General features: G+C 41.4%; 1 protein-coding gene across 5 annotated transcripts in view; it reads right to left on the reverse strand.

The window, feature by feature from the left end:
• ANO8 (anoctamin 8) overlaps window positions 1–26,642 on the reverse strand; it is a 91,567-nt gene that overhangs the window by 57,588 nt on the left and 7,337 nt on the right. Inside the window, exon 1 of one of the 5 annotated variants that reach the window (XM_072155661.1) lies at window positions 6,755–6,773. The exons of the other annotated variants lie outside the window; for them this stretch is intronic. The gene's annotated coding sequence lies outside the window, so the exon portion shown is untranslated. Of the gene's footprint in view, window positions 1–6,754; window positions 6,774–26,642 lie in introns of those variants that run through there. 5 annotated transcript variants of the gene reach the window in all.

Here is a 26,642-nt window from a genome sequence, read left to right on the forward strand (position 1 = left end):
GTCAGACAGTTTTACAGGTCAGATGACTACAGTCCATCACTTTGACTTAACCATTTTTGGTTGACAGATACTATCTGCTGACAAGAAACTCTCCAGAATATATGTTGCTGGGGTGAGGATGCCTAGCATACAAACAGCTAACACATTGTTACTGGGTTCAGGAATTTACAACATTGCCTGGTACAGACATGGGTATATGGTCTTAAGCAGAACAGTACAAATTAAATTAATTACTCACCAGTAATTGTATTTCCTGGAACCACAACAGCACCATACACTGGAAAGAGGGGTCTGCCCCCAGGGACAGGAAACCCTCAAAACTCCACACCTCCATCTATGCCTCAGAGTGTTTTAGAGACTGCACAAGACTCAACATTTAGTTAGCAAACATATTTACAATTTAGCTATAAATGTAGAAAATTTACTGTTCTGAAGCTGGAGAATAAAATGTGAGGAGCTACTGACTCGGTAAAATCTCCCAAAAAACCCCCCCAAAAACAACACAGTCAGTGTCGGTGCTCAACTCTCATCAAGGAATAGTAGTTCAAACAGAATGACTTCATAAATTGCGACACGTGTGCCGTTATATATCTGATTATTTGTCCGTGTGGACTGAAGTATGTAGGGAGGACTGGAAGGAAACTAAAAATAAGATTGGGTGAACACATGAGGAACATAAAAAAAGGATTAAAGACCCATAGCCTATCTGCCCATTTTCGGGAAAAACACAATCAGAATCCCAATGGATTGTGTTTTTTTGGTCTTGAAGCAGTCAGGGCAAACTGGAGGGGTGAGGATCTAAACAAAAAACTCAACGTTAGGGAGGGATTTTGGATCCATCATTTGGAGACCCTCCAGCCACAGGGCTTAAACATAGACTTTGAATTAAAGAGTTTTTTTAAACTAAGAAATATGACACGTATATACTCAAGGATTCTCCCCATGTGTTTTTTCAGTTTTTAGAATTATCATGATCTAGTTGCTATTTGCCGTCGTATTTAGGAGTTTATATAAACTTTGTTAACTTTTTGTAAACTTTTTGTTTACTTTTAACAAAAACTCTTTAATGTCTATTTGAGAGCGACTATATCTGATGAGCATAAATAGATAAAAAACCCTTTTGCGGTCGACATCAGCTCACAACTAAAATGTGTATGTGAGCAGGTGTCACTGGATATGCTTTATATAAACTGTTAACTATTTGTAAACTTTGTTTACTTTTAACAAAAACTCTTTAATAATGCCTATTTGAGATTTTTACGGTTTATGTGTGCAAGAATGTGAAACACATATAATACTGAATATCTTTGCGATGTTTATAGGGCTATATGGGTGATTAATTTTATTTTGAAAACCTGGGCAGTGTTTTACAAATGTCTCTGTTCAATGCAAATTTGGTATTTAAACACCTCTTCCTGCGTCAAACACCATGCCCCGGAAGAAGCCTGAAGAGGTGAAACCTAGGTCCGGCAAGGCTACATGCTTTTATTGATGCGCACGTTTTTACTGATACTTTGAGTATACACAAGTAAAATTCCTTTCTTTACCCGGGGGTCTGCACTATCTTTCCATTTGCTCCCTGGTATAGGATCTACCATACCCCACGTTTACGGGGGTGATAGGAGGACTGGCTCTGGATCCATAGGAGGGAGATGGAAAGTAAAGCAGCGTGCCTGGGCGATCTTCTATATTTACAATTTATACTATCTATATTTAATTTAGTTTTTTTTTTTTACTTTGCTACACCTGTGAATAACAGAATAAGGGAGGGTAATCCTATGGTGCTGTTGTGGTTCCAGGAAATACAATTACCGGTGAGTAATTACTGATTTCCGCCTTCTCCACAACAGCACCATACACCGGAGAGAATAAAAGAGAAGGATTAGGGAGGGATCACCGAAGAAAGCACCCTGCGACCAAAAGACAACTCATGTGCACCTGCCACATCTAATCTATAGTGCTTAAAAATGGTGGGTAAATAGCTTATCTGACAGTCTCCATTTAGCTGACCTGTCTAAATAAGCTATCAGAGTTCTCCTGTCGTCTAAAGTATGGAATTCTTTCTCTTTCTCCGAAACTGGATTTGCACAAAACAAAGGTAATCTGATTTCCTAAGACCTATGAAATTTTGACGCTACTTTCGGAAGAAATGCTGGGTCAGTAAGTAAGACAATCCTATCCTCCAGTATCTGAATGTAAGGGGCTTTACATGATAGTGCAGAAATTTCTCCTACCCTCCTTGCTGAAGTGATGGCGACTAAAAATACTGCTTTAATAGTTAGCGATTTCTCCAAACAACCTTCCAAGGGCGCAAAAGGTTGTTTCATTAGGGAATGAATTTAAGACTATCGTAAGGTCCCATGGAGGAACCGGAATAAAGCTTTGAGAAGGTTCACCTCCTGAAGCCACCAAAGAAGGGAGTCTTGAACTTCTTGAGGATGGTTTATGCTCTGGTCCAGACTGGAGTCTTGGCCATCCCACTTCTTTAACATAAACAACTGTAGGGGTAAGGTATGAAGCTGAGCCCAAAGGGCTGCCGGGATCGTTGACGATCATCACCTCCCTTATGTTAGGAGCCTGTACTGTTTGTACTGTACTGTCCAGCCCAATCCCTAGGAAGATTTTTGACTTTGTTGGCACCAATGAAGATTTCTTGACGTTGATGAGCCAGTGTAGACACTCCAGAGTCTCTTGAACCCTGAATAACTGTAGGTTCACTGCTTCTTCTGATTCCCCTATCAACAGGAAGTCGTCGAGGTATGGGACAAAGATCCCTTGTTCCCTCTTGATATATGAAGCCATCTCAAAGTCTAATTTTGTGAAACCTCTTGGGGCTCCCGCTACCCCAAAAGGCGGAGCTTGAAAGTGGAGGTGAAATAAGGTTCCCTTTATCCAAACAGCTACCCTTAGGTGCAATTGTGATTCTGGATAAATCGGAACATAGGTCTATCGATGCCGTATAGCCATCCGGATAAAGAAGATGTATAGTGGACTTCAGAGATTCCATTTTGAATTTCTCTATCTTGAGGAACTTATTGAGTGGCTTCAGATTTATTATAGTTCTTAAAGAACCATCCGGTTTCTTTATATGGAACAGTGTTGAATAAAACCCCAGGTCTTTCTTCTGCACTGCAACTTCCTTCACCACATTCTTTGCCAGAAGAGATGCCATTTCCAATTTCATAGCTTGTTGGGCTGATGTTCCTAAACCCATAGTGATCTTGAACCGTGGTGGGGGTATAATCTTGAAAATTAATTTGAGGCCTTCTCTGATATTGTTCAAGACCCATTTGCTTCCTGAGATCCGTTCCCATTCTTTTACGAACATCAATAGCCTCCTCCTCACCAGGCCTCTGGCATAATTTCTGTTCTGGTTTCTTTTCAGGACGAGTTGATCGACCAAATAGAAAGCCTTTGGTCCTTTTACTGCTTTTCCAGTCTGATTCTTTCGTAGAGTCTTATAGATCATCGGGAAGGAGAGGAAAGAAAAAACTTCTCGTGAGCTGGAGCCAGGGAATCCTTTTTACTGGTCTGCAGGCTTTTCAAGAATATTTTCTAGTGTTGTACCGAACAAGAACTCTCCTTCACATGGAATGTTACATAGGTGATTCTTTGAGGCTAAATGTCCTCCAGTAGCTGATCTCATGGAATCCCTTCACTTTCTCCTCCAGCCTTGTAAGCCACATTAACACGGATCTGGAAAAGTAGCTGCAATATTTGGTTTAAAAGTTGACGAGGAGGCTCCCCAAGCCAACGCAGGAACCCATCCGCTCTTTTGTCCATAGGATCTTTTAGGACTTAAGTGTCTTCTAAAGGTAGCACAACTTTTTTGGATACTGTGGCTATAGCTATATCTACCTTAGGGGCCTTGTCCCAGTGCTCTACATCTTTGGCAGCGAAAGGATATTTCCTTTTGACTGCTCTAGGCACAAAGATTTTCTTCTCCGGTCTCTTCCATTCTGCTTTATAAGAGATTAAAGATTTTCGAGCACAGGGAACACTTTCCTTTTTCTCTCACCTAACTCCTGGAACATAACATCCCAGACTGATCTCTGTTCCTTTTCCTCCTCTAAGTGGCTTTTACAATCTTAACGAGATGCTCCACATCTTCCGCAGGGAAGAGTGGTGTCCCTGACTGATACTCATCTTCTTCTTCCTCTGAATCGGAAACGGTATCTATCTCAGATTCAGACTCAGATATATTCCACCTTCTAGAGGCCGAGGGGAATCAGGGGATCTTTTCCTATAGGTTTTAACTGTTTTCCGCACCTTTTGTAGGATGGTTCATATGGATTCTAAGAAGGCTACATGGTCTTAAGCCACCACCCCCAGATCTTAATCCCATTGAGAACTTGTGGTCATTCATCAAGAGACGGGTGGAAAAACAAAAACCAACAAATTGTGACAAAATGCAAGCATTTTCAATAACTGAAGCAAATATCTGAAGAAATAACTGAGATGTACACTGGATCTTAGCGTTCACATGCAATGTCTGGTATAGTGGCTATGATTTGAATAAAGCAACCCATTAGGAACAGAAATTTTACATCAACATGCCCCAAAATTAGGGGTATTCCAGGAATAAGCATAATTAATATACAAATGGGTTGTTAAAATAAAAGCTAATATGTAATTAGCTGTTATTTAAAATTTTGCTCCCCTTAGCAGAAAATGTACATACACTGTAATGAAGATTTAAAATGCTACTGGCCCTTTAACCAGACACAGGACAGAAGATGGCCGCCCAGCCATCTCAGTGATGCAATGTGCAGTGGTGGCAGTTACACACATAATTACTATGGTAATAGAGAAGGACAGGCTGTTACATCATCACTGGGAGCAGAGTATAAGAGGGAGGAGGAGTTACTAAGAACTTAAGGATCATGGGACTTGTAGTTTCCAGTGGCCACCTAGGTGATAACTCTGCCGATTTTAGAAAGCCCATAATATTTTGTGAATCATAAAATCAAACTATTGAAGCTCCATTTTGTGACTAATGACATTGAGTTTTGTTATATTCATAGGAACCCAACAAGATTAAAATGTAACACTGAATGTATTATCACAACAATTTTACAGTAGATTGCCACGGGCCTGCAGTTCATTGATGTTTGTGATTCAAGGCAGCCTGGAATTGTCATATGGCTGAATCTAAATGTAGGGGCTTACTGGAAATACATAGGATTTGCAATGCTGACAGTATGAAGCCATTAGGAAGGCTTTCTGACGGAAAATCTCTTAATCTCATGCTGATACATTGGAATGAAAAATGAATTTCCAGTACGACAACTCAGCAGAAAACACACCAATATCATTATGTACAGGGAGTGTAATGCAGGGACTCTGGGAAAAATAAGGTAGATAGAGTAGATAGTATATAGACTGCAATATGAAATATACAAGCAGGTTACTTCCAGTACGTATACCTACATGTTTTAGTATGAATGCACATCCATTTAGGTTTTAGGCAACTTCTACTCTACTACTGCACCTGGAAAAATAGACTGTAAAACTAATGTTGTTGGAAAAGTTTCTTCTAACACAAATTATTGTTGTGTCATCTTTCTCCCCAGTTAATAAGAAAAAATATTGCAATACTCTTTTTCAAGGGAAAATTCAATTGAAAATGTCCGTCTATGATGAATGATGCTACAAAGCGGTTAGACATTGTCTATCTAAATAAACAGGTGTAATACCTTCTAAAATTATACAGGACAGAGCACGTAGTATTCTACACTCTGGCTCCAAGATAAGGATCCTGAACAGACATTAACTGATAATTCCCAGTGGTTGCAACAACTCTTTCACAATGATTTGCCACAATTACTGCACTCATGTTGAAGCATGGTGTTCTGTAGCAACTGTAGCAAAACTAGAAAAATGGAACCCAACCTAATAATGCTCTTACCCTGCATATGTTTGGGGACAGGATTGAAGCCCTTTCTCCAATGGTGTCTCCAAGAACACTAAAGCCACAACAAAGTGCATAGCTATTTCAGGTCTAAAAATATTTCTAACACATCCATAGATTAGATTCTCCATATTAGATGGGTGGCAATCCAACACCCCCACAGATCAGAATAAAAAGAAGTTAACACAAAGCTTCATTCTCCATTAGGTGGCCAGACCAGGTTACTGCATAAAATGTCCCATTCATCCGTGTTGGACCAGATCTGCATTGGCTGGGAACATCTGATCTGTGGGGAGCCAATTGTTAGACCTCCACCAATCTGATATTAACTTTTTTTTGAGTCTTTTGTCTAAATGTATAATATATTCAGTATAAGTTATGCTCACCTTCCTATCGGTACAACTCGGTTCTCAAGTTTTTAAACTATGATACTGGTGCGGCTGCACCAGAGGTACTAGGTCCGGGACGCCAAGAGTGACAGAATGTAGATAAAAGATCTAAACGGAGGAATATATTTTATCTGCATTCCACCATTTAAGCTCAAAAACCCTTTCAAGCAAATAAAAGTCAGGTTTATAAAATGTTGGCCATTTTTTGTGGGGGAATCAGAATCTCAGCAGCGAGAATCTGGCCTTACTCCCCAGTTCTAATATGGGCACACAACCAGAATTTCCATACATCGTATACAGCATAACAGGAGAAGCTTACAGTCACACAATCCGATATATTGACTGTCTGTTCATCCTAGTGGAATAGGTTGTGATAAAATACACATATAGACGTACAGACGATTTAACTATAAGCACTGCAGTGTGTCTATAGCGTGTTCAGCTCCTGGCATACCTGCAGAACACGCTCAGCATCACTGCAGTGAATGGATGTAGATCCCTGCAGCGGATTGGACATCTTGGTTCATGAGTCACTTCTCTGTACTATGAATTGTTCCATTCATGCTGCTGGGAGGAGTCTCAGTAATGTGACTGCAGTACAATGTGTTTGCTATCCTTCTGACAAAGTCACACAGTACAGCGCCAGACTTAACCAACGGAGTGCCACCACAATGGGAGTTACAGCTCTGCACAGGCAGCTCACTGTGCAAACAACAGCTGATGCCTTCTGCACTACCAGGCAGATGGCTCAGATAAGCAAATGCCCAATTTGCTGTTGTGGTTCATTGTGATCAATAATTGTTACTGTACCACAAAACCTCTGCACATTAAAACTTCCAAAGGGGATTAAAAAATAATCTTCCACAGTATATATTATTGTTAGCACTTGCCACAAAGGAAATAAGCAACAGAAATAGCACAAACAATGGTAGTAAAGCTATGTCATACCCTAAGCTTCATAATAATTCTATGTCAAATAATGTCAAATTGGTCCCTGTCCCCATGGGGCTCACAATCTAAACAACCTACCAGTATGTTTTGGAGTCATGAACCGTACATTCCTTTTCTTTCAAATAGCAAGTACAGGTGAGGCATGGAAATGAGCAAACATCTCTTGAGGCCAGGTTACACTATGTACAGGCACCCATAAACTGATGACATACAGGGCACTCCAAAATGGACAAAACCTGACATGCAGTGGTATGAAAACCAAATTTACCCCAAAGTTTATTTTTGGCCACTCTGATGGTGCATTCACTTGTGGTGTTTAACAAATGAATTTTATAAAAATACAATGGGCACATTTACTAAGGGCTTTGCCCCGCACTTTTGTCGCACTGTGCACCTTCTAGGCTGAAACAGCGTCTCCGTTGTGATTGTGTGGCACGCGACCCTACTGTGGCAAAGCTGCTCTGGCTTCCATGCGACACAAATTAGGGGGCGTGCCGTCAAGCGCCGTATTTAACTTTCAAATTGTGTCGCACACCCTATGTTAAAGGTGCACCACAAATAAGATGGTGAACTCTGTCGGGCCAGTGCGGAGAAGCAAAAGTATTCATGATTTCTGGTGCACGATCTTAGTGAATCGCAGCACAAAGCATTATACATAGGAAAAAAATAGCACTTTTAGTGCATTTTCTTTATTTCTAAGTTAAATGTGCCCCAATGGATCAGCTGAAGAGAGATTTGCCTAATTAAATGGCTGTTAGGTTTTGTAAACACAAATGTTAACAGTGAAGTAATATGCATAATGCATGTGTTTGTTAGCGCTATGTAAATAGATTAGTTAACATGTTTACAAAATGTGTGTTTAAACAGTTATGTAATTCTTAGCTGTTCTGATGCGTTTGAAAACGCATGCATTACTGTTACATGTGAACACACCTTGAGGTGTGCTTGTCATAGTCGAATCCAGAGGGAGACTAAGTAGTTACTAAAACAGGCAACAATGGACAGGCGAGAGGAGCACAATTTTATTTATACATATGTAACCATGGTTTGTTTTATCAAAAAAGGCATTTAAAGCAGTATTTTAACCCCTTCCCACCGCGGCCCTTTTTCGATTTTGCGTTTTAATTTTTCACTCCCCACATTCAAAAATCTGTAACTTTTTTATTTTTCCATGTACAGAGCTGTGTGATGGCTTATTTTCTGCGTAACAAATTACACTTCAAAATGGTGGTATTTAATATTTCATGCCGTGTACCGGGAAAAAAATTCCAAATGCAGTGAAATTGGTAAAAAAAAAACGCATTTGTGCCGTATTCTTGTGGGATTGGATTTTACGGATTTCACTGTGCACCCCAAATGACATGTCTACTTTATTCTTTGGGTCGGTACGATTACGAGGATACCAAATTTGTATAGGTTTTATAATATTTTCATACATTTAAAAAATTTAAAACCTCCTGTACAAATTTTTTTGGGGGGATTTTGCCATCTTCTGGGGCTAATAACTTTTTCATACTTTGGTGTATGGAGCTGTGGGTGGTGTCGTTTTTTGCGGATTTTGATGACGTTTACAATGTTATCATTTTTAGGACTGTACGACCTTTTGATCACTTTTTATAGAATTTAAAAAAAATTTTTAAATGGCAAAAAAGTGCCATTTTCGACTTTGGACGCGATTTTCCGTTACGGGGTTAAACGCAGTGAAAAACCGTTACCATATTTTGATAGATCGGACATTTTCGGACGCGGCAATACCTAATGTGTTTATGATTTTTACTGTTTATTTATATTTATATCAATTCTAGGGAAAGGGGGGTGATTTGAATTTTTAGGTTTTTTTATTATAATTTTTTTATTTTAACTTGTTTTTAATTTTTATTTTTACTATTTTTCAGACTCCCTAGGGTACTTTAACCCTAGGTTGTCTGATCGATCCTATGATATACGTATATGGGGATTTTACTACTCATACGTAGAAGTATATGGCTTTGCCCATAGGGTAAAGCGACAGAGTGAGCACTGCTGATTTGCTTCTATTCAATGTATATGTGATCAGAGAAAAGGAATACCTACAGTTCATATTACAAGCAATATCCATTGCACATGCATTCCATCAGTAACATGCTATGAAATAATGTATAGCTACGTGGTGCCCACCTATTGACTTACCCCAGACTACTGCTTAGGCGGCCCTAAACTTACAGTGGGAAACCGTATATATACAGGCGGTCCCCTACTTAAGGACACCCGACTTACAGACAACCCATAGTTACAGACGGACCCCTCTGCCCACTGTGACCTCTGGTGAAGCTCTCTGGATGCTTTACTATAGTCCCAGACTGCAATGATCAGCTGTAAGATGTTTGTAATGAAGCTTTATTGATAATTCTTGGTCCAATTACACCAAAAATTTTGAAACTCCAATTGTCACTGGGGCAAAAGAAAAAAAATTGTCTAGAACTTCCATTATAAAATATACAGTTTCGACTTACATACAAATTCAACTTAAGAACAAACCTCCAGACCCTATCTTGTATGTAACCCGGGGACTGCCTGTATCTGGCATGCGGCTTGCACTAGAGATGGCATAGAAAGTCCTGATGAATCTCCCCCTATGTTTAGTTCCAGTGGATGTCACACAGGTGCACGGCCCATTTTATCACATTGTGTTATATCACATGATCAGGGATCCACAGGATATAAACAATGGAGCTTTCTATAGCAGGATAGCAATCGTAGATTTAGAAAACTGAGTAATGAATACAGAAAGTGTATAATAAAAAGTTATTCAATTTTCCATAATAAACAATAATATGTTTTGCTGAAATGTGACAGCCCCTTTAAGGTCCTTTTGAACCTGGTCATTTAGAGGTGAGGAGAATGTAAAAAAATATGCACATATGTATACATAGTGTGTATAGTATCTAAGCACTTTAAAATATTTATAGTGGATTTATAAAATCACTAATCTTTTCATTTTACGGAAAGAAATATGTTTTTAGGTTAAATTATTGCACTGCTGCTGACCAGAATCCATCAATCTTTGTTTGCCTGTGGTCCTATGCTGCAGATCATCACGAATACCCATCCCCTCCTCCAGAGCCCCTAACTCACCTTGGTTCTTCGGATTAAGGTCACACAAGCTGTAGTTCTCCCCCCACTGCATCACGAAGGCCCAGCTCTGACAGAAATCTGCTACACACAGATTACCAACCTCCCTTGCTCCTGACAAAAATTACACATCTAAGCTCATATCCTACTAGGTCACAAATTAGGTCACTGTCATTTGAAGCTAATAATCCAGACTTTCAATTTTGACAACCAGTAGTCATATTATAAAGTTTCCATAAAATTAATGATTATTTTCTTATTCTTCATATATTGTAGCAGATCGCTGTTCAAATATATTTACACACACACATTTAGTATAATGAAGTATCTTCATTATCATTCCGAACGTTACACAGCAATGTTCTTTCAAGTTCCACAATCAGATATAATATCCACACGCTCACAGCCTATTCCACTCTAATGTGACCTTGCAAAAACAGAGAAGGAGTCAGCAATATGGAGAAATCTAGTTTATGTATACAGATTATTGTGGTAAATAAAGGCTGTGTCCACCTGTGCAATACGGGCCGCAAACTGGGGACCACAAATATTGTTGTGTGCATGAGGCCAAACACCGATCTACAGTCCTTGCTTAAAGGGAACCCATCACCAGGAGAACCATTTTTAGCACTCCCCCAGTCCCCACAGAGCATAGTACATACACTGCCAAAGTGTTTTTGTATAAAAAAATTGGTTTTACAGAAAAAAAGATATGTTATATTGTACCTTTTATTAGCATCTGCTGTGTGACCAGGCAGTTGCCAAATGGGAGGGGCTGGAAAGGAGCAGTCCCCCCCCCCCCACCCTTGGGAAACATGTGACCTTTTCAAATATATGATTAACTCCCCTCATTCGGGATTGGCTGTAGAAGAGCAGGGGGCGTCGCTAAGCCCAGTGATGGGTGTTTTCATATATTTGAAAAGGTCACATGGAGAAGCAGAATCACAAGGGTGGGGTGGGGGGGGATGCTCCTACAGCCCCTCCCAAAAGGCAACTGCCTAGTCACACAGCAGATGCTAATGAAAGGTACAATATAACATATCTTTTTTCTGTAAAACCAATTTTTAATACAAAAACACTTTGGCAGTGTATGTACTATGCTCTGGGGGAACTTAGGGAGTGCTAAAAATGGGTCTCCTGGTGACAGGTTCCGTTTAAGGGGTTTGTTCAACAATGGATACCTATCCTCTATCTACAGAAATGGAGGGTTCTAAGGGGGACATTAATCATAGTCTGTTAGACTGTTTTGAGCTTTTTTTGCGCAAAAATATGGTGCATCTTGTTAATTTGGCACATTTATGCGCCATTTTCTGGCACACTGCAAAGTTCAGCACTTAGTGGTTTTGAGTCCCTGCGCCTTATCTGACATAGTGAGAGCCTCCTATACAGATGTTTGCACGGGATCTATCACACATGTGCGCCTAAAAAGTCGCAAAAATGCACCTACTCTGAGCAGGTGCACTTCCAAAAAAAAAAAAAAAATCACTTTTCATTACTAAAAACATAAATTTTAGGTTCCAAAATGAAAAATTCCCTCTATGCAACATGGAAAATATTTCAGAGCAGTTTTAAAATGTAAAATTTCTCCATTGCATCACAATGATAGTTTTTTTTGTGCAGAGATGAAGCCCTGAACGTTCTGTCACATTTTCTCAGTCTTCTTTCATTATTGCTCACAAATGAGATCTAACAATTTGAGACAAATTTGGCGCAAATTTACGCGCAAATGATTTGGACATGAGACAATTCCAAAATGCATTTACTAAGGCAGAACTAGATCCATCATAGATCAGGAGCCAAAAAGAAGAACAAACCAGGCTAAAAAATAGGCGAACCTGAGACCCACTATGATTAATGTCCCCCTAAATGTCCTCCTTTGTCCCACGTAGCGAATGAAGCAAAGATGTGCATTCTTAACCTGCTCCGCATTTAATTCTATGGGACATTCAGGAGAGCCGTTCTGTAAAATACCCCACAGAAATTAAAAAAGAGTGCAGGTTGAACTTGGACACCTCCCTTTTTACAATCAATCACAGGGGGTCCTACCAGCCAGAGCCACAGCAATAAGAATGAACATGATAGGAAATTTCCACTTTATGCCATTCCATGTTGCTGCTTAAAGGGCTGTCTAAACTAAATATAAAGGGGCAGATTTATAAAAAGTGTCCTAAGGTTAGACAGCGCAGAGTTAGACAAGACAGTGTTGTTCCGCACCAGATTCATATGTGTCTCTCCTCGTAGCTGCGCGCCCTCGTCCAACATGCTGGTGTTCTGCGCATGCAGGCCCGCGGCTGAGCAGCCACAGCTCCGAGGCCAGAGCTACTGCGCAGAACTCCGGCTTGTAGGACGCTGCGTGCCGCACACAACAGGGTAGGACGAGTAACGTGGCTACTGGGGCGTGGAGTAGCCGCGCTGTGTAGCCTCGTGCCCGGCTACTCCACTCCCCAGTAGCCGCATAACTAAATTTCCATATTAAAGGGAATAAAGTTTATTAAAAGTTAGCGGGGACATGAGGATTAGCTCTAAAAAGAGCTATCCTCACGTCCCTTACATCCACCTACCACCCGATTTACCTTTATAGGTAGAATCGTGGTGGTAGGTTCCCTTTAAGCCAGAAAATTAGGACAAGGTCAGCAGTATTTCTTCTGCACTGACCTTTTTTTGGGGGGGGAGGGTGAGGCCATGAGTAGCTCGCCAAAGGGGTGTGGCCCGTGAAAAGGGGATGTTTCACAGGCCACACCCCTTTGGCGAGCTACTCGTAAGAGAACCAGAAAACTGTCTAAAACTCTTTAGAAATGTGGTGCAGACAGTTTTTTTTAGTGCAAACTACAACTTAGTCATAGACAGATTAATAAATCTCAAACAATGTTTCACGTTGTCCAGAGCATTTTTTTGTCCTTTTAAAGATCACCTTCCTCAAGACACACTAAAAAGGAAATGAAATAAATATAACACAATTTCAAGGGATATCTTCCTATCATGTTGAGGTGCTTACTCTCCATTTGGTTCTATCTATATAGCCCAGAGCTCTCCTGCTCCTTGTACAAGGTGAATTTAATGGTCTCCTGAACAAACAATTAACAAACAGTTAGGTTAATGGGTTTCTAAAGATTCAATCAATGGCTTCTCAAATATAATATTTATTGCACTGGCTCATAACGCAGAATGGCTCTCAAGACTACTATGTTGATCTGATAAAAACTAGATTTTCTCTTTGAGCAGAGATTGAGGTTACATACCTGTATAATATAACATCCAGGAGGACAACACAATAAGTGACCATGTTTTACTCCAGAAAATAGCAATCAATCATAAACAAAATGCATATATGTCAAGGGGTTATTTCTAAGACAATACTGCTTGCTAATGCTAAGAATATTTAATAGACCTGAGTAAGAGAACCTCATGGGATTATGTCTCCAGAGTACGAAGAGGCACTCTACACTGTTTATCTGCTCTCATAATGGACAAAGGCTCAAAACAAGTGCTGTTCAAGGTCAGACAACAGCATAAAGCAGTAGTAAAACATATAGAAACCATATAAAGCAGAATGTCAACAGTGTAACAGCAAAGTATAATAGAAGAGTTTGCTTCTGTCCACCAGCGAGTGTTTGCTGCTGTGTTCTGCCATACAATCATAAAGAAATTGATGGACTTGCCGGATCTTGCAAATCCGACATACCAACTGTGTCCAACGATACCAGAATTTTACGTGTGATACGATACCCAGAGAAGTATCTTGATACAATACTTTCAAGAAAAGAAAAAGAGCAATATCTGAATTCAATGTTAAGGGTGTGGTCACATGGGGGGTTTACATTGCGTTTAGAAACAATGCAAAGTGGCGGAGCTGAGCCCAATCACGTTTTTGTGCGTTTCCAATAATACGCATGCAATCAGTAATGATCAACCAGCGTTTTGCAAGGAGAGCTTTAATTTCTTATGACAGTTTACTATGTATATTGTGAAGATTGTCCTGGTAATGTTAATATAAAATGTACAATTTAGTTTCTGTCTTGTACATTTTTATTAACCCCATAGCGCAATAAGACGTACCCTTACGTCTTACTGCGCATGGGGGTGTATGAAGAGGGCTCACAGGCTGAGCCCTCTTCATACTCACCGGGCATTTGCTTCATAATGAAGCAAACGCCCGTCGCTAACACCCGCGATCGGTGCTTGCACCGATCGCGGGTGTTAACCCTTTGATTGCCGCCGGCAAAGCTGCCGGCGGCATTAAAGAGCCGGCGGCGCGTGGGCGCCGCCATCTTGGTTCCGATCGTCACTCCCCGTGACGTCACCGGGGAGCGGCGATCCGTTGCCATGACAGCCTGGGATCACACAAAGATCCCAGGCTGTCATGATCGAGGCTATCTATTATAATGTGCGATCTGCACATTATAATAGATGGTATGCAAAATCCCCATATACTGCCATACTGTAGTATGGCAGTATATGGTAGGATCAATCAGACAACCTAGGGTTAAAGTACCCTAGGGAGTCTGTAAAATAGTAAAAAAAATAAATAAAAAAAAGTAAAAAAAAAAAAATTATATTAAAAAAACATAAAAATTCAAATCACCCCCCTTTCCCTAGAACTGATATAAATATAAATAAACAGTAAAAATCATAAACACAATAGGTATCGCCGTGTCCGAAAATGCCCGATCTATCAAAATATAATAACCGTTTTTCACTGCGTTAAACCCCGTAGCGGAAAATAGCGCCCGAAGTCGCAAATGGCATTTTTTTGCCATTTTGAAAAATAGAAAAAATTCTATAAAAAGTGATCAAAATGTCGAACAGTCCTAAAAATAGAAGCATTGAAAACGTCATCAGAAGTCGCAAAAAATGACACCACCCACAGCTCCATACACCAAAGTATGAAAAAGTTATTAGCGCAAGAACACGGCAAAATGAAGAATTTTTTTTCTGTACAGGAGGTTTTAATTTTTGTAAATGTATGAAAACATTATAAAACCTATACAAATTTGGTATCCCCGTGATCGTATTGACCCAATGAATGAAATAGACATGTCATTTGGGGTGCACAGTGAAAGCTGTAAAAACCAAGCCCACAAGAAATGGCGCAAATGTGTTTTTTCATCATTTTCACTGCATTTAGAATTTTTTTCCCGCTTCCCAGTGCACGGCATGGAATATTTAATACCATCACTACGAAGTGCAATTTGTTACGCAGAAAATAAGCCATCACATAGCTCTGTACACGGAAAAATAAAAAAGTTATAGATTTTTGAAGGTGGGGAGTGAAAAATAAAAACGCAAAAATGAAAAAGGGCCTGGTCCTTAAGGGGTTAATTAAATGTAACTGTATTAATCATAAGGGACTACAGAAAATGGAGCAGTTTTAGGAAAGGGGGCATTTTAGACCAGGGGTTGCTGGAAATGGCAAATTATATGGGTTGGGGTTAGATATTAGGTATTTGCAGGGCGACACATTTTGTTCCCAGAGACCATGGTAAGAGGGTTCCCCTTTTTGGCCTGGAAAAAATTTTTGGTTGCAGCTGGTCCCTGGATTCAAAAAGTTTGGTGACCACTGGTCTAGTGGCAAAACTATGGCAGGTAAAGAGTGGAGGTTGGGAGTTCAAATCCTGGCTGGGCAAAAAAATATTTAAATAGAATGACATGAAATAAGTTAGAGACCCTGTCTCAGGGAAAGCCCTGGGAGATGTAGAAACACTTTATATGGACAGTACATGATATTTCCCTCATGAAATGGTCCCTGCATCGTGCAACCCAAGTTCAATGGATCCCACTTACATGAAGCCCATCAGAGCTTTCAACACAATTCCAAGAAGCCTAATGTCACCCTTATAAAAATAGTTCTGATGACATACATGCAATGTGCATGCCGCATATCCTAGACCAGCAAAACACAGTCACTTGATATCATTCAGGTGTAAGCACATTTATCTGGTGGAAACGGATTACACAATTTCCCTGATATATTATTGAGTCTGGACCAGCTGTTTGTCCATCTTTTCATGAAAAAAGTGTCTTTGGAGTTTGCATATTGTTTGTGTCTTTGGAGCTTGCACATTATGTTACAATTCTGTTGCAACAGCATGAAGCAAAAATAGGAGCAACAGTGTGCCCATCCTGAAAACGGACCTGATCAACTAAGAGTCCACGCTCTTTTCCAACAATTACAGTGTCCAATGGAAAGAGTTGCCTAATTCCAAATCTTGGGTGTGTGAGGTATATTTATAGATAGGAATGGATGTGGCAGGTTTAAAATAATTCGTGAACCCATTTTATCTGTATAAATTACAAGTTGTGGCAAACCAGCCAATGGGAACTACAATGTTGCCACTTACATTCCACAGTATTCCCTGTTACTTTACTAGTACACACACACACACACACACACACACACGTATGAAGAAAATGCGGGTAAACAACGCTGGTATCTGAAATCATGCAAGGTTATATGTGGCCAAGGTAACCAATAGACACACCTAACATATAGGGGTGGGAAAATATGAAAAGGAGTTGTTAGCCCACAATCCATCAGCTACAAGTCTTACATTCATGGCTTCACAAACCAACTTCTTTCTTACATAGAAAGTATAGCACGAATCTTAACTATCCTTCTATCTTTGCAGACTAAATTCAGACAGAAAGTTCATATAAAAGTATACCTTTATTGGAAACTAATCAGATCACCACTTCTAAAGTTCATGGTTCCATACCCCATAACACCAATATGCAACAGCTGAAACCCAGCAGATGTAGTGCTTGTTCCTCTCCCAAGCAAATGCTATTTTGAAACATACAATGGCGTACATATAACAAGGCCAACGACGGGGGTTTAAGGATTATCTTCTGTTATTTAATCACATGACTGCTCAGTGTGTGTAGTGACAATGACAAACACTACACATAGAGCCCTTTACAACAAGACCAACAGTAATCATATTTAACATGCTATTCCTCGCCATACGTTTCACATTTTAACTTAACAGCCTCAGCCAGAGTTGTAAATGAATCATGAACCCCAGTTGTAGGGATCGCTTTCCAAAAGGGAAGCACAACATTTATTGGTCAGAGAGCCACATTGTCATACAGTTCAACTTCAAGGGGCTGCACTAGTAACCAGCACCATAGAGATGTCAAAGATCACAGTACAGCACAAATGCCAATCCAAAAAACAAAACATACAATATTACTTTTGTGCAAATTTGGGCAATGCAGACCCCAGACCTGGCTACAAATACAGCATAAACCAAACAATAATAATGCTGGAGAACCCCCAGAGCAGACCTAGAAAACTGGAGGCAGTCCCCCTTTCCCGAGCAGACCTATAAAAGTGGAGAACCCCCTCCCCCTCTCAGAGGAGACCTAAAATATTGGAGACTCCACATAGCACACCTATAATACTGCACATTGTAATGAATAATGGGTTAAAGTACCCCATGACCCACTTATTTATTGCAAAGTGCCAACAGAAATTGAATTTGGGCGGCACGGTGGCAGAGTGAGTAGCACATCTGCCTTGCAGCACTGGGGTCCTGGGTTCGAATCCCACCCAGGTCAACATCTGCAAAGAGTTTGTATGTTCTCTCCGTGTTTGCATGGGTTTTCCTCCGGGTACTCCGGTTTCCTCCCACACTTCAAAACATACTGTTAGGTTGTATAGATTGTGAGCCCCATGGGGACAGGGACCAATTTGACATGCTTTGTGCAGCGCTGCGTAATCTGTGTGCGCTATATAAATAAAGAATTATTAATTTGTGATTTATACTCCCTGCTCGGTCACAGATTTCATTCATATCAACAGCATGAGGACACCAATAAAACAGAAAATAGAAGAAATTCGGATGATAATTGTAGCTTCGCTCCAGGGTCCCAGGAGCTACAATGATAATCCAAATCCGTCCGCCCCTTCCCATCCATCCAGTAGTCCCAGATAGCACTGTCACTTTAAAATAGCTTTGTGCACAGCAAGTCCTGGGCTGTCTGGGACTGCAGGAAGATAAATGAAGTCCTCTGTGGTTATGGCCTGGGTGCCCACAGAAAGGGCTCTGAGTGCCACCTCTGGCACCCGTGCCATAGGTTTGCCACCACTGGCCTAGGGGGTCTAAAAAATAGTATAAAAGAAAGTAAAAAAAGTTTTAAAAAAATTATAAAAAAAAAAATTCAAATCACCCCCCCTTCCCCTACAAGTCATATAAATAAACAATAAAAATCATAAATATGCTAAGAATCACCATGTCCCGAAATTTATCAAAATATAATAACGGTTATTCTTGCCGCTTAACCCTGTAGCAGAAAATAGCGCCCAAAGTGGAAAATACCACTTTTTCCATTCTGCAAAAATATAAAAAATTCAATAAAAAGTGATAAAAAGGCTGTACAGTGCTAAAATTGGTAGCATTGAAAACGTCAGCAAAAGTCGCAAAAAATGACACCACCCACCACTCCGTACACTGAATTATGAAAAAGTTGAAAAGCGCCAGATGATGGCAAAATGAAGACTTTTTTGTAGTTTTTTTGTTTTAAATTTTGTAAATGTATGAAAAAATTATAAAACCTATACAAATTTGGTATCCCCGTGATCACACCGACCCAAAGAATACAGTAAACATGTCATTTGGGGCCCGCAGTGAAGGCCATAAAATCCAAGCCCACAAGAAAACGGTGCAAATGTGTTTTTTTACACCATTTTCACTGCATTTGGATTTTTTTTTCCAGCTTCCCAGTACGTGGCATGGAATATTGCAGTGGTGGCGAACCTATGGCACGGGTGCCAGAGGTGGCACTTGGCGCTCTCTAAATGAGCACCCTTGCCATCACCCCAGGGCAGGGTTCGCCAGACAGGACTCGCACCCCCTGCAGTCCCAGGCAGCCATTGTAGAAGGAAGCTACTTATCTTTCTTTCTACTGTATTGGTGTCCTCAGATGCCTATACAATTTAACCTGTGAAAGAGCAGGGAGTAATAAGTTACTGCTTAAATTGTCGCATTGGCACTTTGCAAAAAATATGTGGGTTTTGGTTGTAGTTTGGGCACTCAGTGTCTAAAAGGTTTGCCATGACTGGAATATTGAATACCGTCACTATAAAGTGCAATTTGTTACACAGAAAACACGCCCTCACACAGCTCTTTAAATTTAAAAATAAAAAAGTTATAGATTTTTGAACGCAAAAATTAAAAAGGGCCTCCACGGGAAGGGGTTAATACAGGAGCCTCCCCAGAGCAGACCTATGATACAGGAGACTCCCCAGAGCACACCTATAATACAGGAGACTCCCCAGAGCACACCTATAATACAGGGGACTCCCCAGAGCACACCTATAATACAGGGGACTCCCCAGAGCACACCTATAATACAGGAGACTCCCCAGAGCACACCTATAATACAGGAGACTCCCAAGAGCACACCTATAATACAGGAGACTCCCCAGAGCACACCTATAATACAGGAGACTCCCCAGAGCACACCTATAATACAGGAGACTCCCCAGAGCACACCTATAATACAGGAGACTCTCCAGAGCACACCTATCATACAGGAAACCCCCCAGAGCACACCTATCATACAGGAGACTCCCCAGAGCACACCTATAATACAGGAGACTCCCCAGAGCACACCTATAATACAGGAGACTCTCCAGAGCACACCTATAATACAGGAGACTCTCCAGAGCACACCTATAATACAGGAGACTCCCCAGAGCACACCTATAATACAGGAGACTCCCCAGAGCACACCTATAATACAGGAGACTCCCCAGAGCACACCTATAATACAGGAGACTCCCCAGAGCACACCTATAATACAGGAGACTCCCAAGAGCACACCTATAATATAGGAGACTCCCAAGAGCACACCTATAATACAGGAGACTCCCAAGAGCACACCTATAATACAGGAGACTCCCCAGAGCACACCTATAATACAGGAAGCCCCCCCCCCCAGAGCACACCTATAATACAGGAGACTCCCCAGAGCACACCTATAATACAGGAGACTCCCCAGAGCACCCCTATAATACAGGAGACTCCCAAGAGCACCCCTATAATACAGGAGACTCCCAAGAGCACACCTATAATACAGGAGACTCCCAAGAGCACACCTATAATACAGGAGACTCCCAAGAGCACATCTATAATACAGGAGACTCCCCAGAGCACACCTATAATACAGGAGACTCCCCAGAGCACACCTATAATACAGGAGACTCCCCAGAGCACACCTATAATACATGAGACTCCCCAGAGCACACCTATAATACAGGAGACTCCCCAGAGCACACCTATAATACAGGAGACTCCCAAGAGCACACCTATAATACAGGAGACTCCCAAGAGCACACCTATAATACAGGAGACTCCCCAGAGCACACCTATAATACAGGAGACTCCCCAGAGCACACCTATAATACAGGAGACTCCCAAGAGCACACCTATAATACAGGAGACTCCCAAGAGCACACCTATAATACAGGAGACTCCCAAGAGCACACCTATAATACAGGAGACTCCCAAGAGCACACCTATAATACAGGAGACTCCCCAGAGCACACCTATAATACAGGAAGCCCCCCCCCCCCCCAGAGCACACCTATAATACAGGAGACTCCCCAGAGCACCCCTATAATACAGGAGACTCCCCAGAGCACCCCTATAATACAGGAGACTCCCAAGAGCACCCCTATAATACAGGAGACTTCCCAGAGCACACCTATAATACAGGAGACTCCCAAGAGCACCCCTATAATACAGGAGACTCCCAAGAGCACACCTATAATACAGGAGACTCCCAAGAGCACACCTATAATACAGGAGACTCCCCAGAGCACACCTATAATACAGGAGACTCCCCAGAGCACACCTATAATACAGGAGACTCCCCAGAGCACACCTATAATACATGAGACTCCCCAGAGCACACCTATAATACAGGAGACTCCCCAGAGCACACCTATAATACAGGAGACTCCCCAGAGCACACCTATAATACAGGAGACTCCCCAGAGCACACCTATAATACAGGAGACTCCCCAGAGCACACCTATAATACAGGAGACTCCCCAGAGCACACCTATAATACAGGAGACTCCCCAGAGCACACCTATAATACAGGAGACTCCCCAGAGCACACCTATAATACAGGAGACTCCCCAGAGCACACCTATAATACAGGAGACTCCCCAGAGCACACCTATAATACAGGAGACTCCCCAGAGCACACCTATAATACAGGAGACTCCCCAGAGCACACCTATAATACAGGAGACTCCCCAGAGCACACCTATAATACAGGAGACTCCCCAGAGCACACCTATAATACAGGAGACTCCCCAGAGCACACCTATAATACAGGAGACTCCCCAGAGCACACCTATAATACAGGAGACTCCCCAGAGCACACCTAGAATACAGGAGACTCCCCAGAGCACACCTAGAATACAGGAGACTCCCCAGAGCACACCTAGAATACAGGAGACTCCCCAGAGCACACCTATAATACAGGAGACTCCCCAGAGCACACCTATAATACAGGAGACTCCCCAGAGCACACCTATAATACAGGAGACTCCCCAGAGCACACCTATAATACAGGAGACTCCCCAGAGCACACCTATAATACAGGAGACTCCCCAGAGCACACCTATAATACAGGAGACTCCCCAGAGCACACCTATAATACAGGAGACTCCCCAGAGCACACCTATAATACAGGAGACTCCCCAGAGCACACCTATAATACAGGAGACTCCCCAGAGCACACCTATAATACAGGAGACCCCCCAGAGCACACCTATAAAACAGGAGACTCCCCAGAGCACACCTATAATACAGGAGACTCCCCAGAGCACACCTATAATACAGGAGACTCCCCAGAGCACACCTATAATACAGGAGACTCCCCAGAGCACACCTATAATACAAGAGACTCCCCAGAGCACACCTATAATACAGGAGACTCCCCAGAGCACACCTATAATACAGGAGACTCCCCAGAGCACACCTATAATACAGGAGACTCCCCAGAGCACACCTATAATACAGGAGACTCCCCAGAGCACACCTATAATACAGGAGACTCCCCAGAGCACACCTATAATACAGGAGACTCCCCAGAGCACACCTATAATACAGGAGACTCCCCAGAGCACACCTATAATACAGGAGACTCCCCAGAGCACACCTATAATACAGGAGACTCCCCAGAGCACACCTATAATACAGGAGACTCCCCAGAGCACACCTATAATACAGGAGACTCCCCAGAGCACACCTATAATACAGGAGACTCCCCAGAGCACACCTATAATACAGGAGACTCCCCAGAGCACACCTAGAATACAGGAGACTCCCCAGAGCACACCTAGAATACAGGAGACTCCCCAGAGCACACCTAGAATACAGGAGACTCCCCAGAGCACACCTATAATACAGGAGACTCCCCAGAGCACACCTATAATACAGGAGACTCCCCAGAGCACACCTATAATACAGGAGACTCCCCAGAGCACACCTATAATACAGGAGACTCCCCAGAGCACACCTATAATACAGGAGACTCCCCAGAGCACACCTATAATACAGGAGACTCCCCAGAGCACACCTATAATACAGGAGACTCCCCAGAGCACACCTATAATACAGGAGACTCCCCAGAGCACACCTATAATACAGGAGACCCCCCAGAGCACACCTATAAAACAGGAGACTCCCCAGAGCACACCTATAATACAGGAGACTCCCCAGAGCACACCTATAATACAGGAGACTCCCCAGAGCACACCTATAATACAGGAGACTCCCCAGAGCACACCTATAATACAAGAGACTCCCCAGAGCACACCTATAATACAGGAGACTCCCCAGAGCACACCTATAATACAGGAGACTCCCCAGAGCACACCTATAATACAGGAGACTCCCCAGAGCACAGAGAGAAGTTCAGCACAGTGTCATACAGGAAAACAAGATTTCTGCCGCCCCTAAACTCAGAAGATCCAGGGTCGAGTCTAGGGGGAACCAAAATTGTCTACACTGGGACTGATAGAGACAGGTTCGAATTATATCAGTGAAATGCTGTATTTTTGTTAATAACATTGAATTTAAGAATGAGTTATCTTGATATCCTGAGTACATTTAAGAAACGTGTCTTCGCGGGAATAAAAACCTACAGAACCCTTCTTGTACGTAACCCAGGGACTCCCTCAATTGCACTATTTCTCTGTAGGGCCCAATTTGGCTTAAAGAATAGTGATGTAAAATACTGACCAGAATGCTACCATGTCAAAGTCACCTTTAATTGCATTGCTTCATTGGCTGCATGTTCCTGCTCCTACTAAAACCACCATGGTTTCTTTTATTGGTTTGGGCCTGACAGACTGCCATTCAGCTAAAATGGGAACCTGGAAAACCATAAAGGCTGCATACTCTCTAAAACTAACTATATATATATAAATAAAAATTGATAATGGAAAAGATAGCTGTGTTCTACAATGTATGTTAGTCTTCTTGAGCTTAATGACAGTGACCCTGCTTTTAATATACAGTTTTACACATAATGTTAATGTTTTAATGACACTAGCATTTGCAAACCACATTTGCATACTCGACATTTCACGTTGAAGGAAAAATGATGCGATCAGCAACTGCATCAGTAGATGGATACAACAGTGCTCAACCTGTCAATTCTGAGTGCCTTGGATATACAGGAGATTAAACTGCAGATAAAAGTCTGCTGTTTTCCACCTTGCCTTCAGATCTAGCTTCAATCCTTTGTTTCCTTTCATTGTCTGGAGGCCTGATTTTATACAGGTGTATATTCATTTCCTGACTGATAGAAACCTGTCATATTACATATTTCAAAAGCCTTTCTGAAATCTATATCCTTTACAATGCTGCTAGTCGATCTCACTTTAGAACTTGTCTTTTGCCTTCTAGTAGTTTACATTTTTTTCCATGTAAATATTTAAAATACAAGGAAAAACAATGCAGTCTTATTAATAATACAGCTTCCTTTAAGGGCTACATTAAAGTCAGAACCTAACGTTTCCAGATTTCTATAAATAAAATGTTGTAGCTGGATAAATTATATGAGGGACAACAATGCCATCCAACAGAACCAATAAACGTACAGATCCTTCATATAGTGCCTGACACTTCCGTGGTATATAAAAACACAGTTGCAATTATTTTTTCTATCCTCAAATCAGCATCACAGATTGTGCCGAGTTAAGGATTAAAAAAAAATTGATAAACTTTTTAACAGAGAGCACAGCTAAATGCAGTATTTTTTACAATCTTTAACACAGACACTTTTCTCTTAACTAGTAAAGTAAAGTCAACAAATAAAGCCTGAACAATCTGTATTTATATAGCACCATAATAGTCACCAGAGCTTTATAGATCAAATAGTTCATAAGGATCAGTAAAAATCTCAAGCCACGTGGCTGCGACTTTACGGTTTTTCATTTATTACAAAAAATGGACCTATTGTCACAGCAGGGAATTTTTACTCAATTCGACACAAAACTGCCATTGGCAGAAAAAGTTACCCATATCCGGACAAAATTTTTTTATATATATCATAAAACGTCACTTTTATTATTCACAAATCATAAAATGGCGGTAGCATTGCTACTGGGTGATCCATGGAAAAGTGTCTAAAAACTCAGTAGGCCAAAACTCTCTGTGAGAAATAGTTAAGTTATTGGTAAAATATTAAACCATATCAGTAAGTCCAGCTCTGGATAGTATGTATAGTGCGGCTATAAAACAATGGACCAGTGTGGCTGTAGGACAATGGACTGTCACAGTAAGTTAAAGCATTTAATGTTACACTGGGCAAAAGGGTTAGAGGTGCTACATGTCCAATATCAACAGTTTTATTATTGTCTTGACCCATACGTCAGATTATTATTATCATAGTCCATACATTAGATTGTATGACACGAGATCCTACTCAGGTCTCAGTGACCCTTATATGTGCATGGATCATCACACCAATATAAAGCTAGCCCTATGCTCAGATTTTCTCTGACTAAACTATGTCCTAATTCACAACACTTAACTATCCCTGGAATCATACAAGGCTAAGTGATTGCTATCAGACTAGGAACCTAGGCACACTGCTTGTTAAAAGATCCCTAACATTAGCCATCCGACATGTTTCTCCAGTAAACTATTTTCATCAGGGGTTCGGGCTAATACTATTCCCGGCGTGACAATGCCGGATATATGAAGAGGATTCGCCTCCCAAATGATATTTAGTAGCCAATGAAGAAAATTAGATACCATCCTCCGGACATAGAGGAAACTGATAGGTCCAGTAATCTGATTGACATGAGTAGTGTCCAAAGGAGAAATATAGTGGGCGGTAGCAGTGCATCGCTATTGCATATTGTTGGTTCATACCCAGGATGTCTCCATCCAATGGAAGCAAACGGGGATCGTGGCATCAAAGTCGGCATCCAGTGTCAGCCGACTGTATGGATCAGCTGACAATGTGTCAGCTGGTAGTGCGAGTCAGCTGGCCCACGAATTATAAAGGAATCTTTACTGAGCTTGACAGCGCACTTGATGACACATACAGGTAAGCATTCAATGCGTGTGCCAGCACGCTTGGTAATTGATGTATGAGAATGGATATAATGCCTACAGATTACGCAGCACTGTACAGAGCTTGCCAAACAGTCCCTATCCCCATGGGGCTCACAATCTAAAGAACCTACCAGTATGTTTTGAAGTGTGGGAAGAAACCAGAGGACCCAGAGGAAAGCAACGCAAAGACAGAGAGAACATACAAACTCTTTGCAGATGTTGACCTGGGTGGGATTAGAACCCAGGACCCCAGTGCTGCAAGGAAGAAGTGCTACCCACTCAGCCATGTGCTGCCCTATTAAGCGTACATATGGATATCAAACTGTTAGCTGTGTATTATAAGTCTGAAGTGTATATTACAAAAGCCACAACTCATGTAGATGCCTAACTCATACATAATTTATTGAATTGTGTATATAAGGATGATATCCATAGGTAAAGAGAGACTCATACAAAAAAAATAGACAAAAACTTGTTCAACTAATACCCGTAGGAGGATAGTAAGAATAACAAAACTTATATAGGGGGAGAGGTACAATTTCCATGGCTAGAGCATCAAGGGTGACAATGTCAAGAATATATTAGATCTGAAAATGATCAAAATAGGGAAAGCAAGTGTGTACAGAGGTATCAGATTTACAGGTACGCGGCAAACGTAAACCCTTCATTCATGCCCACTGGACTCAGGGA

The sequence above is a fragment of the Engystomops pustulosus genome, chromosome 1 (genome assembly GCF_040894005.1).
Source record: "Engystomops pustulosus chromosome 1, aEngPut4.maternal, whole genome shotgun sequence".
NCBI classification, from domain to species: domain Eukaryota; kingdom Metazoa; phylum Chordata; class Amphibia; order Anura; family Leptodactylidae; genus Engystomops; species Engystomops pustulosus.